Genomic DNA, 13,856 nt, shown 5'->3' with positions numbered 1-13,856 from the left:
TTAATTAATTAATAAATGTGCTATTTTTCGAAGTTAATTTTGAATGGTCTATCATTTAATAATATAGTGTAAAATATATATTATATTATAATAAAGTATAACTATATATGAAAAATACATAATAAATACGATAACATAAATATATCATTCACAGCGGATTTTGGACGAAATAGATGACATACTACCGTAGAAAATAACTTTTTTAAAAAATAAATATCTTTCTGGAAAAAAACAAGTGCTGAAAAATATGCCTGTTCGCATATTACTAAATCATGAAATATAGGTATAATTTAAATAAAATAAAACTTATTAAATACCACAAATCAAAGTTTTATTATTACAAAACATAAAATTAATTGTGCAAAGTTTTTATGACATGTGACCTTCAGCCGCTAATTTTTCAAATTAAGCATGTAAATCATCCTAATAAGATAAATCACAATGAAAAAGTTCTATGTGATAAACTCGCTTACGAAAATTTTAGTAGGAGAAATCGAACTATTAATTATTGACCAAAGATTCACCTATTACACCAACTCGAATACATGTAGCAACTATATTATATTTTTTTGATTTATGTAAGACACCAAGAAGCATTTCAACGAATGGGCAACAGCATTTAATGCATATATATAAAATCATGCGATTTTTCCTTATTTTTCTCCTCGATTGCTATCCATCCATTTTTATTGGCAACAAAGTTATGAAATACCGAAAATATAATAACCACTCGTTTTCACTAAAAAGTTTGATATTAATATATAATGTATGGTAAAAAAGACTTCACACAAAATACATGTAACGCGAAATTTCAAATATATTAATATTTGTCTCTGAAAATATAAATTATGATAAAAATAACAGTTGTTTGGTGTTGAGTAATATTACGAAACGCCTATTTTTTAAAAAAAATAAAATAAAATCAGAATATGGTATTTCAAAGTTAGAAATTTTATAAACAAAGAAGTGTAAAATCTCTTCTTATTATATATTTGGCTAAAATTAACCTCTCATATATATTCTCAAATTATTTTTCTAGTTTTAGTACTAAAAAATATTGAATTCGTATTGGTGGCTATATTTTAGTTGTTTCTTTTTTCATATGTATGTCCTTTAACGAAGAAGATGTAGGGGGTCGTGCTCCTGAATAGTTCTGATTTATGTTTAATGACTAGACAAACATGATTCGTTAATATAAACACCGAAAGCGATTAAAAACTTTCTTTTTCGGGCCAATAGAAATTTCGACATGACCTCCCCATAAATAGAATATCCCAAAAATATTACAAACAATACAAACAACATTTATATACTCGAAATAAAGTCATAACATCAATTCACAAACCTAAAGCCGCACTAGCTAGGACTAACACATGCAAAGCCGACAATCCTCGATCACACAACTATCGATCCAAAACATCGTAAAAATAACAGTACATCTACACATGGCATTTGCTGGCAAAAGTATGACTCGATGATATAATATACACATATATGTACTAAATATAACTGAGATGAAATAAAATCAGGTAAAATGCAATGCAATGCGTGTCGGTAACAACGAAATAACGGATATCAAAACGGAGTTCAAATGAAACACATCAGCAACAGGAACAGTGATCACCTGTGCCAGGAATGCAGTAACGAAACATCAAGCTACCGCTCATCCATGCACGTAGCATCGAGAGTCCGGTAACGACCCTGTCAGTCCTCGTGCAATCATCTGGAGTGTGTTAATTATATCACTCGCTCCATCGATTAGATGTCAAAAGTGATCTAATCATATCACTCGTTCCATCGATGACTCAATATATCAACATATCAATAATGATAGCAATCAACAAAGTCAAACCTCGAAATGCTATGCACTAATAGTATCAACTCAAATAAATGCGTGAATGCAATCACATTATTCACAGAAGCACATAAGGCACAAATACTTAATGTTATTTCATGTCATTATAGACGTCAAAATAAAACAGTTCACGCATACCTCAACTGATACTTAATTTACCACCGAAATTTCCTAAGGATTTTTCCCGAAGAATCCGATCATGTGACAAATAAGTTATTTCACATCAATTTCTATTTATTTTTCCAATGTTTACCCTATTAGCTTAAAATTCCAAAAATCCATAATTTAGGTTTTAGAATTTCTAAAGATAATTGCAAAGTCAAATATATCGATTTATTTAACTTAATAAACCTAAATTCCTCAATAATATATAAATTGAAATTTCGAAAATTCAATCGTACCAAACCAGAAATTTTCGATATTTACTAGGAATTTCCAAAATCTTCATTTTCTATTTCTAATGCTATAAACACATCCCAATAACGATTTAACATTTCAAAAAATCATAAATCCCAAATTAATAGGCTAAATTCGAAATATTATCTAATTAAAATCCGAAAATTATCTTAATACCTCCAATTGGCTCAATGATTCACCTACAATCAATAATACAACATATATTAATTGTTGGAATTCAATTGAATCAAAATACTCAAAATTCGAAACCCTAAAACCTAAAATATAACTCTGAAAGTTTCAAATATTGTCCTTATAAGCTTCGAATTCAAGCTTCAAACAACATAACCTACTGTTTCCTCCCGATTTTCTGACGAAAACAGGCGACTGTTCGGAGACGAATTTCCAAGCGTCGCAAGTTTTCTCCAAAATTTTGGTATAGCTAGCTAGCTCTTGACGAGAGCTTTACGAATATGTATGTACTTTAATTTTTCGACAACAGGTGGCGGAGATACGACCTGTCAAAGGCGAGAAAATTGGTTGAAGAAGAAAGATAAGCTTTATGCTGAAGCAGACGGATGAGAGAAAGGATTATGTTTCTTATTTTTATTATTATTATTTGATTATCATAAGATATTCTCAACATATCATAAGATTCTCGTTCTTGAAAATCCACACTTTTCCAAACCCAGAATAAAAAAAATAAAACAATATATATGTTAAATGAGCTTGGTTTTTTGAACAATTGGGCTGGGCTCTAACATAAGAACAAGGATAATAAATAAAAGAGGTATATATGTTGAATATACAAAGTAATTTAAAATAAGTAAATGATCATAATGGTAGGATACTTGTTGTAGCGTTCTGAAGAAATAAGATTAAAATTCAACGAGAAAACAAAGTTATATAATTAAAACTCACTTTTGTCAAGCTAGATGACGAAAATAAAAAACGGGAAGATGAATACAACAATAACTACGCTGAACAATTTGATTTTAAATTAATATCAATTAATTAATCTCCAGTTTCACAATTTTTCCCACTTAATAATTCGTATCCACATATGAATATCTTGTTGGTTATTTAATTTAATTGGAAAAAGAATTTAAATTTACATATATAATATATATAATTTTTTTTTAAAAAAAAAGTAGTCACGGGATGTGTATTTAATATATCATTTATTTCACGTATGTGCAGGAGATGAGTGATTAATGTGTTTAAGGAAATCTCATGAGATTGTGACATAAGCCTCACTTAATGTGTGGTAATATATGTCTTTAATATACTAATTATTAGATCTTAATATATCATTTTGGGTTGAGCCATTTATTATGGTTGGAATAAAATAAAATCTAAAATCCATCACATTTAATTTATGCTGTAATTGCACAGCCACACGTAGCAAGACAATTAGGTCAATGCATTAATTAATTTGGTCAATTATTTTAATTAAAATAGGTAATCTGATTTAATATAATGGAATATAGCTCTTTCGATGGGATTTTTTTTATTCATTCAATATTTTGATTTGTACATTCTAATGATATATATATTTTCATTAACATAATTAATAGAAGTAAATTTTCTTATCGTTTAACCGTGTTCTTAGAGTTGATCTTCCCGTATATAATTTCTTTAATCACTCGGATTATACATCGGATTCTTTTAGGCATAGTTTGGTACACGTGATAACTAAATAATTAATAACTTATCATCTTTCATCCCATGTTTGGTTCATTTTTTAATAGCCCATAAAAATTGGATGTGCCCGTGATAATGGTGGTTCACTATGGATAAGACATCCCTCTAATGTGTAGGGATATCTACATGATAAATAATAAATTCTATGAAATGACATTATTGCTCACATTTCTTAAGCATTGGGATTTAAATTAGTTTTAGATATTCATTCGACAAAAAATTGCTATTGATAATGTGTTGGGACATACATAATTTATATAATGTTAAAAATATATTTTTGTTATTAAAATTTAAAACTAAATAGTTAGTATTAAAATGAATCTATTCTATTTACTAAACTTGAGATATTTCTAAATTTCGCCGCTAATTTATTTTAAAATATCCATAATCAAATTATAAACTCATGAAACAATAAAAAAATATTAAAACGTAAAATATAAATAAAATAAATATATAAAAAAGTGAAAAACGAACTAACGTATTGGACACATCAAATTAAAATTTTAAAATATATAAGATTATTTGATAAAGAATTTATTTATAATTGTTTTATGACAATGAAACATATATATACATACACGCATATATATATCGTAATTTAACAATTGGGATATGCAAGTGCATGATCTCGATAACAATGAAAAATAAAGTTTTTATGATAAGGTTAATTTTATCATTACAATCTAAAATATAAATTTAATCACTCTTTTTAAAATCATACCAAGCATTAAATATAATATCCTACATCTTATTTATCCATAACTTATCCTTATATTATATATCACATGTTTATCCTATCATGTATACCAAACTATGTCTTAATAACGAATTTTAGTCATGTAAGTTAGTTTGTCTTGGATTTTAGTTATGTGAAGGTTTATTTTTCATTCATCAACTTGATTTTTTTGGTCTTTTCTTTGTCAAAAATAATTTAACTCGAATATTGCTTATTTAACATTGATTTTCTTTTACGTGGATAATATACTGCAAATAAAGTAATGTTACATACATTAAAATTTATCTAAGAAAAAATATTTAATTTTACTTAGATATATTTTAATATATATTTTATTGTCATCACGTTAGTGAAAACATCAATGTCAATAAAATAAAATTTGTTATATTTAGTAATTACAAACAAAAAAAAAAAAAAAAACAAAAATAGCCCAACCTAAATACCAAAATCCTAATTTTCCACAAATTACAAAAAAAAAAAAAAAAAAACAAAAAATCCAAATTTTTACAAGATAAAAAAAAAAAAAATAAAAAAAACAAAAAAAAAAAAAAGAAATACAAAATATTACAAGTTAAAAAAAAAAAACAAAAATAGCCCAACCTAAATACCAAAATCCTAATTTTCCCAAAATTAAAACAAAAAAAAAAAAAAGAAATACAAAATATTACAAGTTAAAAAAAAAAAAACAAAAAATCCAAATTTTTACAAGATAAAAAAAAAAAAAATAAAAAAAAAAAAACTAAAATAGGCCAACCTAAATACCAAAATCCTAATTTTCCACAAATTACAAAAAAAAAAAAAAAAACAAAAATAGCCCAACCTAAATACCAAAATCCTAATTTTCCCAAAATTAAAACAAAAAAAAAAAAAAATACAAGAAATCCAAATTTTTACAAGTTAAAAAAAAAAAAACTAAAATAGGCCAACCTAAATACCAAAATCCTAATTTTCCCCAAATTACATCTACATGAAATAATAACGCATAGATTAAAAAATAAAAATATGTTTCCCCTAAAAGCGGTAATCATTATTATATACAGATATTAATTTATTCGACAACGTTATTGGTCCTGGGTCACACACATGCACCTTAAGATGGAATACGAAATTTTTCTACTAATTAAGCTTGAAATCTGAAATTATGTGTATAATTTTTAATTTTTTTTTCAAAACTTTGAAATTCGATAATAAATAATTTTACCTAACTCTCCGTGGAGAGATCGGTCCCTCTGCGGAACTTTTGGTCTCACCCACTTGGTCATAGGCAGAAGCAATTTAAGAATCCAAATATGGGCCAACAACTTTATTTTTGTCTCTTGATTACTTTTGCGGAGAGTTGAATTAGATTAATTTTTTAATAATAATTTAAAAAAATATATATCAATTATATAATTTAAACTTTGAAATATATAACCTATATTTCGACTTAGGTGGGGAGCTTGTTTTTTCAGCTATATAATAGATATATACACGATTTATTTTGCATCGGATTCGTATAATATATACATAATATTATGTGACAACATGAAACAGTAGAGACTTAAGACTAAAATTTAGTATTAAACACTTTGACTTTACATTAATAAGGTAGTGTTTGTAAGAGCTTATTTTAAGTGTTTTTCAAACAAGTGTGGGTTAAACGGGTAATAAATCGCAAACAAGGAAAAAATTAAAATTAATAGGTTTTTACAAAATAGTTGTCTAAACACCTTATTAATTATTTTAACTATAAAAATGTTTGTATAAAATAATTATTTAAATATATATTTATTCTTAAAAAAACTTTGATTTTTTTTTATTTATAATTTTTACAATTCCATAATTTTAGAATGCTGCTATCCTTTTTCATAATAATATTTAATTTTTTTAGAAATTTTCATTTTTTTTAAGATATGAGCTTCCTCACCTTATTTATTAATATTGAATCTTTTGAAAACGTGCAACAACAACTAATGTTATATTAATTCAAATAGATTAAAAATCTCAAATAAGAAAGGCTAAAATATATTTTTTCGATGTTTGTATTTAATGTAGTTTATTGTAATTAATATTAGCCTTATTTGTTTTCAAGATTGGAAAGTAAACCAGGATTCTAAATTTTCGTTGTACTTTCGTAAAAAAATATAATTGTACTGATTAAGCTATTAGTTGTAGTTTTAATTAATTTTATCAATGAGAATTATATAATTATCTATTATAATATTAAATTATAGTTTGCGATTAAGTAGATGCGTCCATAATGGATGAATTTGACACGAAGTATCAGAAATTAGAATAAAATATAGTACGTATTTTTTTTCATGTTGTCAAGATCTTATATATTTATGTTGTCTCATATATATATTTTATTTTTTGGACGTACTTATTTATGAATTTAATTGAAGTATTCTCTGTTATGATATTATGGATCTTGATACATATATTTTTTTAATCAATAAAATTATGTCACGTAATATTTTTTTATTCGTATTTAATTTAGCCCAACCAGCTTCAAAATAATAAACAACTTAGTTTGTTATAATCAGAACTTTAAGTCCAATTTATCTTAACAATTCTCATTGAAAATGTCATCATTTATGATGTCACGTCAGTATTCCGATGAAAAATGACTACAATCGAGAAAATTCAAATTAGTGTAATAAAACTGTAAGTTGACCAATAACGTAGAACCTGACCCTTTTCACTTTACCAAAAGCTATAATTGGTGGTAATAGTGCATCTCAAATCTCTTAAATCGTGAAGTAGTTCAAGCACCTCATTTCGATTACTCTGCCCAATATGAACAATTATTGAACATAATAATCTTACTATCAATAATTGCACTTATTGCAATTAATGATGAACGAACTCATGACCTTAGCTCTGATACAAAGTGTACGACCAAATTCTCGTCGATTTACTAAAAGTTAAAGCTGTGATAAACGATACAATTCAAATATTTTAAACCATATAATAATTTAAACACAATTTTTTGATTGCTCTACTCAACAGAAATAATTATTACACCCAACAAATAAATGAGAAAAATTTGAAGGAAAGAAACATATAAGCTACATTACAAAAATCGTAATTTTCCCACATTACAATATAAAAATTAAAGAAAATTTTGAAAAATAACATTGATCAAAGTAAGTTTTTGAAAAATAACTCTGGTCAGAAAATGATTGGAGTCTATGGCATAGATTCCAACCTTTGGTTACTACGTAACTCAACTAAAACTAAGAATTGAAATTCTCCATCTTTTTTCAGAAACATTAATTAAGCATCGTACGTCCTATTAATTTAAAGTTACAATAAAATATACTCAATATTAATTTAGTGACGTTATGATAGTTTTATCAATGTCAAGGAGCTATCATGATGATCCAAGAACCGTCTGATATTTGCCGCATATGTGCCGACATAACTAAGATATTCTTACGGTGGCGTGATTACTTGCATTGCTAGTAGAGAGTCCGAAATAATTTAGTTGATCTGTAAATTATAATCCGGTGATATCTGAATTAGAGACGGAAAGCAGCAAGTTCGGCGTAAGAATTAGAGACGGGTTTATCAATCTTCTTCCCAAAAACCAGCTAAGGTTACCCCTCATAGTTATTAAATTTGGTTGGTCAGATGACTTAGTAACATTTAATGGTTTTCTTTGGAATTTTTTTGTCAAAATGTAAAGCTAATATGTTAAAAGATTGATGCTATAATTACATCAAGTTTTGTAGATTAATACTTACATACATCTCTAATATAACCAAATTATCATGTAAAAATAAAAAAAATAAAATAAAATTGAAAAACATTATTATCAATACACATTTCTTTTAAGTAATACAAACACATATATGTATATATATTATTACACTATCATATTTGTAATTCAAGTTTCAACAACTAAAAATAAAATTTAACATGTTACAAAATTATTTTAAATCTCATTATTCATTCACATGTATTTTTTCACATCATGATCAATTTATTTAAGTTCGAGAAAATAGAAATGTTCATTCATTTTTCAATTGATATATGCTAATATAATTGGTACAAATGTTATAAAAAAATGAACTCATGCATCATAAAATATAAATTTATTACAATATATTGATTTTATCTTCTATTTTGGGAGCATAACACACACTATAAACCGATATTTATGAAAATTAACTTTCCTCTCAAAAGAGAGAATTTTTTTTGTCAAAAAAAAAATAAAGAAAGAGAAATCTATTTTTTACAAAATTTTGCGATATATTGAATAAAAATCTCACTATATACTGATTATAAATACTAGTATAACGATATATTGATGAACTTTAACATTATTTTATGTTAAATCATATTATCTATCCATCCAATACAATAAGAACCATCAATTTGATCGAGGCCTTCGAAGGAGCCAGAATCAAAATTTTAAATACTGAAGTTCTAGGTCCAGTTCTTCAAATATCGATTATTTGGATTTGCATAACTCGGCCCTTCTTCAAAATATGATTTTTCATTTAGTAGATATATCTCAAGAAATTGACGTGAGATTATATCAAAAGAGTTTTTGCGTAATTTTAAGCTTTTCGAGCCAATGTAGATATTACTGTTAGATTAATACTTGAAAATTAACGATCTTGAATCGTGCTAGAAGACGTTCAAGTACCTTTTCGTGCCAAATTCATATTAATTCGGGTCGACAAATCAAGTCATGCATTACCAAGTCATACCCAAACAAAAACACGAAAATTATTTGTCAAATAAAATTAAGTAAACGTCAGCTTTGGGAATCACGTTGCAAATTTAAAGAAATCCTCTCCCATATTTTTTGTAAAAATCTTTCAATTTCCCAACTTTAGGATCCTAAAGCCCTATTCAGCCATATAATACTAGCATATATAAAAACTTTCCAGTCCAAAGCAGCTGATTAATACTTGATTTTGGACCTGCAAACAGACGACGCATTCTGAGCTTGAATATAGACAGATATGTCACACGAACTATAGCTGGTCGCCTTTAATTTCAAGAATTTCAGCACCTCCGCCCTGCCTCGGAAGAATGTGGACGAGGTGAAATTCAGGCAGCCGGTGGTATAATCCTCCCAAAAGAACGAATTCGACACCAAATGATCCACTATCACCAGCACTTCTGTCGTGATATTGCGTTGCCCTCGAGCCGGTATCTCGTCCCCCTCTATCGGTGCTTCTGCCGCTGGCGTGCCACGATAACTTATATAAGATGTAGTGTTACCAAATCTGAAGCTTCCGTAGTTAGGATTCTTGACATTCACGGTTATTCCTAGCGTGACATTGAGCTGAAACGGATAGAAAAACGAGTTGAAATTGAGTAAGGCGACTCGTAGAGTTGTGATCTTGGGCTGTTTTGGTTTGAGGATGGTGAGAAAAAGGATTAGTATTGTCAAACAGAGAGTGATCGTGAGAATTGTGGTTATGCAGCAGCATATTTTGAAGGTTTTTGGTATCTTTCTAGCGCCCATTTATGATTTTGGCCTGAAATCAAGAAGATGGGTGCCCGTGGTATGCTCTTTCTTGGTGGGGGAAATGCCGTCTGCTGATTAAAAAAATGATCATACAAACATATTTGGTAACTTAGCAGTAGATTTATATTTTATTGTAGTGCTTGTATATTTATGTGAGAAGTTTATTTAAGGAAAATTTTGATCTTTTTAATTTGTTTTCATGTTTGCATATTTAGTCCTGTAAATTGATACTTATTCCCACATTTAATCAATTTTTTTTCAGAATACTGACATGAACTGGAAATTGATGTCGGAAATTGACGAGTGTCTGATGTCACGTCAGTACTCCAATAAAAAAGACAAAAAATGAGCGAAAAAAACCCCAATTCATAGGAATGAAACTACAACTTGAAAACTTACGTGACAAAATGAAAAATGATAAAGTTAAAATGACCAAAATTATAATTTCTCCTTTATTTAAACAAAAACCCATACATAGCTCAATCAAGATGGATTTTTATGTGAGAGGTAAAAATTAAAAATTGCGTTTTTAAAAACTTCTCCATTACCCCCCCAAAAAAAAAATAAGAACCATAATTTTTTTGGGACGTTGTGTCACGTACCTTGGCTATTTGCTAAATCAAAAACAAAATGAATCCTACTTATTCTTTAACAAATCAAACGATCATTTTTTATATATATAAAAATTGTATCAATTAAATCGAACTCTCATAAAAATCAAGATAATCCAATTGAATTTACATGGACCCAAAATCTCACAAAACTAAATAATCGGACTTTGCAAAATATGTATCTACTGTGACGTACGGAAGTTGGGAAAAAGGGATGGGATAGTTTCTATGTAAAATTTAATTGATTGGATGGTTAATTTCGAGGTGTGAGTGAAATTTAACTCATTAGGCACAAACGGTCAAACTTTAATATTAAGTGAGTTTCTTTGTGCAAGTTGTGAACACTATGTGTTACATATATGGGGTTGAAAACGGTCCAAGTAGAAGGCCCCAAAATTTATTGTAAATCACATCAACAAAATGATTAATTTTTATTTAATTATAAATAGTAGAGAGTAATAATTATATAAATTGATTCGTTTTGTTAAAAATATATAGCATTATAAATATTCTTTTTTCGTAAAAATACCTTTTTGTGAACCCATAACAAAAAAAATGAAATAATGAGAACAAGGACCGGTTCGGTCGTACCGAAAATTTCAATATTGGAAAAAATGATACTGATGTTGTACCAATATTTCGATATAGTATAAATTTATATCCGTCGTACCATACCGAAATTCTTGGTCAAACCATATTCTTACAAAACTACGTGTTATTCGGCCTAATTATTAGTCACAATCTACCTACAATATGCCTACAAAATTACATGTCCCTTTGCCTAATTAGTGATCAAATAATATGCCAATAATTCTTAGAACAAATGCCTAATTTTCGCATGCCTGAAACAAAAATATTTTTTCTGCACTCGAGGACATTCAAGTGAAGTGTGCAAAATCAAAATGCATAAGAAATATAGCTAAAAATATGTTTATTATAATAATTATTTTCGATATTTCCATGCAAAATTTTACAAATCTCGTACTGTTACCAATACTGACTTTTGGTATCCCATTCATATTAAAATGTGCAATACTTTTTGATATGGTAAGTGCGGTATGCCGAATTTTTCGGTATTTTCCCACCCCCCAATGAGCGTTCGAGGAATGATTTTTTTAGAGAATTCGGGCTTTGATCCCTCAAATTGTAATAGGAATGTAAATGTCTTATTTCTTTCATCGGTTTGTTATATTAAAAAAAAAAACATTTTTCTTGAAACCCGGTTCAATGGAGTATGAGAGCCCAGAACCTAAGAAATCCGAGGAATCATTCCTCTAATTGTTATATAAAGTTAAAATCTCATGGTAAATTATCTTAAAATTTAAGAAGAATTATAATTTTAGTATTGTAGTTAAGTTAACATGTTTTGAGTTTTAGTCCTATAATTTGTTAAAATTTGAGTTTCTTCCATATTTTTTTTTATGAAAACCAAACTTTTACAAGTTATAGGACTAAAACTACGTGATTAAAATTACAATTTTTTCTTACATTTATAATAGTTTATTAAAAAAACCCAACAATTATTAGACAACATTCCCTCCCTGTTCAAGGCTTTTCGTAACTTTGCTTACAAGAAAAAGAGAGATTGAAACGAAAAAGAAGCGAAGAAAAGGAAACACAATCCGGTATCATCAGCCCAACTGATTTACCTAGCATAGCCTCTACAATCTGCATTTCGCAACCAGAATCAATCCAAATATGTATTGCCTTCAACAAATCAACTAGGCTTTTGTTTTCGATACTCTTGATCTTGACGAAGAGGAATAATTTGAGTAGTTTGGGGAGGATGTCGACTTAGATTTCTTCCGTTTCTGCTGCTTCTTTATGCTATGAAGTTCTGTAGTAGGTGACAGGTCTTTAAACATATGAGCTTCTGATTGCTTCCGCATGATTTCTCCAAATTCTGCTAAAAGAATATTGATCACAACCTTTAAATTAAAACGTGAGTAATGATTTATAATGCATAAAACATATATCCAACCAGTAACATGGCCGAATGTCCCCTCTCTAATGATCAATGTATGCATCTGTAGTAGCTTCTCACGTGTAAAATTAGAGAGGATGAAATAGAGAAAGAAGCCAAGAACCCACCCACAGAAGACCACGGAGAGAGCGCTGAACCAGAATTTCCAATCGAAGTTGCGGTGAAATAAGGCACTGTCTCAAATTCACTCGTCTGCATCAACGAGAAACAAAAATTAAAGCAAGAAAATGCATCGAGATTGTAGGAATAGAAAAGAAAAAACATACCCAAGTGGGAGCATTCCCGGAGGGGCCATCCCACCCGATATGCGCCAAATGCTTGACATCCGATGGATACCCAATCTACATTTCACGCTCTTTTAACAACTACAAGAAAAAGGAAGGAATTCCACACGTTTCTCCAAAAAAATTAACACAAAACATCTTAATATATATAGAGTTGGAAAGGGGATAAACGGTACCAAATACTTGACAGAGTTCTTTATTTTGTATCACACCAACCATAAACTAGTTCGTCGAGCAGCCCGAGCTCAAACTCCAAGTTTAAATATTCATTCTTCACTACTTCAAATTAACCAAAAAAATACCATATATATATAGATAGATGCCCACATTTACTAAACTTAGGAAAAATTGTAATTTTGGCATATACCTCTTTTTGTTTTACTTAATTATATGGTCAAAATTCATTATTTATCTACTATCTTTGTTTTTTTTTTCTTTTCCCCGCGAGTCTAATATGATGTCAATATTAAAAAAAAAAGAGACTAAAAATCCAAAAAAAGGAAGCAAAAATGTCGACAAATGAAAGATGACTAAAACTTGTGTGAGACAGTATCACGAGTCATATTTTGTGAGACGGATCTCTTATTTGGATCATTAATGAAAAAGTATTACTTTTTATGCTAAGAGTATTACTTTTTATTGTGAATATCGGTAGAATCGACCCGTATAACAGATAAAGATTCGTGAGACCGTCTCATAATAGACCTACTCATGAAAGATATATAGGTTATAAAATTCAACTGTGACAACACAAGATACCAAAATCGATAATCAAAGAAAAAACAAAAGTAATTTCCCCTTAAATTTATGCCTCAT

The 13,856-nt window shown here is 28.3% G+C and overlaps 1 long non-coding RNA gene across 2 annotated transcripts; it reads right to left on the bottom strand.

Annotated features, from left to right (window-relative positions):
* Window positions 1-12,290: 12,290 nt before the first annotated feature.
* On the bottom strand, window positions 12,291-13,337 carry LOC140963810 (uncharacterized). 2 transcript variants are annotated; one of them, XR_012172761.1, is made up of 4 exons: window positions 13,217-13,337; window positions 13,023-13,121; window positions 12,864-12,948; window positions 12,291-12,675 (listed from the first exon to the last, which is right to left on the bottom strand). It is a non-coding gene; the product is annotated as an uncharacterized lncRNA (long non-coding RNA). The 2 variants fall into 2 exon arrangements; XR_012172760.1 differs by having other exon boundaries at window positions 13,023-13,295.
* Window positions 13,338-13,856: the final 519 nt, after the last annotated feature.

The sequence above is a fragment of the Primulina huaijiensis genome, chromosome 18 (assembly GCF_012295235.1).
Source record: "Primulina huaijiensis isolate GDHJ02 chromosome 18, ASM1229523v2, whole genome shotgun sequence".
Taxonomy (NCBI): Eukaryota; Viridiplantae; Streptophyta; class Magnoliopsida; order Lamiales; family Gesneriaceae; genus Primulina; species Primulina huaijiensis.
The sequence above is the reverse complement of the archived record's forward strand: the minus strand, read 5'-3'. Positions and strand labels throughout refer to the sequence as shown.